The sequence below is a fragment of the Salvelinus alpinus genome, chromosome 23 (genome assembly GCF_045679555.1).
Source record: "Salvelinus alpinus chromosome 23, SLU_Salpinus.1, whole genome shotgun sequence".
NCBI lineage: Eukaryota > Metazoa > Chordata > Actinopteri > Salmoniformes > Salmonidae > Salvelinus > Salvelinus alpinus.
This window is the reverse complement of record NC_092108.1, coordinates 1,998,630-1,999,551: the sequence shown is the minus strand read 5'-3', so window position 1 is coordinate 1,999,551 and position 922 is coordinate 1,998,630.

Sequence of the window (922 nt, the reverse complement as noted above, 5' to 3'; positions counted from 1 at the left end):
GGTCTCTCCTGGACATAACCATGTGGATGGTCTCTCCTACCAATAACCATGTGGATGGTCTCTCCTACAGATAACCATGTGGATGGTCTCTCTTACAGATCACCATGTGGATGGTCTCTCCTACAGATAACCATGTGGATGGTCTCTCCTACAGATAACCATGTGGATGGTCTCTCCTACCAATAACCATGTGGATGGTCTCTCCTACAGATAACCATGTGGATGGTCTCTATTAGAGATAACCATGTGGATGGTCTCTCCTACAGATAACCATGTGGATGGTCTCTCCTAGGTCTCTCCTACAGATAACCATGTGGATGGTCTCTCCTACAGATAACCATGTGGATGGTCTCTCCTACAGATAACCATGTGGATGGTCTCTCCTACAGATAACCATGTGGATGGTCTCTCCTACAGATAACCATGTGGATGGTCTCTCCTACAGATAACCATGTGGATGGTCTCTCCTACAGATAACCATGTGGATGGTCTCTCCTACAGATAACCATGTGGATGGTCTCTCCTACAGATAACCATGTGGATGGTCTCTCCTACAGATAACCATGTGGATGGTCTCTCCAACAGATAACCATGTGGATGGTCTCTCCTTACAGATAACCATGTGGATGGTCTCTCCTAGGTATCTCCTACAGATAACCATGTGGATGGTCTCTCCTACAGATAACCATGTGGATGGTCTCTCCTACAGATAACCATGTGGATGGTCTCTCCTACAGATAACCATGTGGATGGTCTCTCCTACAGATAACCATGTGGGTGGTCTCTCCTACAGATAACCATGTGGATGGTCTCTCCTTACAGATAACCATGTGGATGGTCTCTCCTACAGATAACCATGTGGATGGTCTCTCCTACAGATAACCATGTGGATGGTCTCTCCTACAGATAACCATGTGGATGG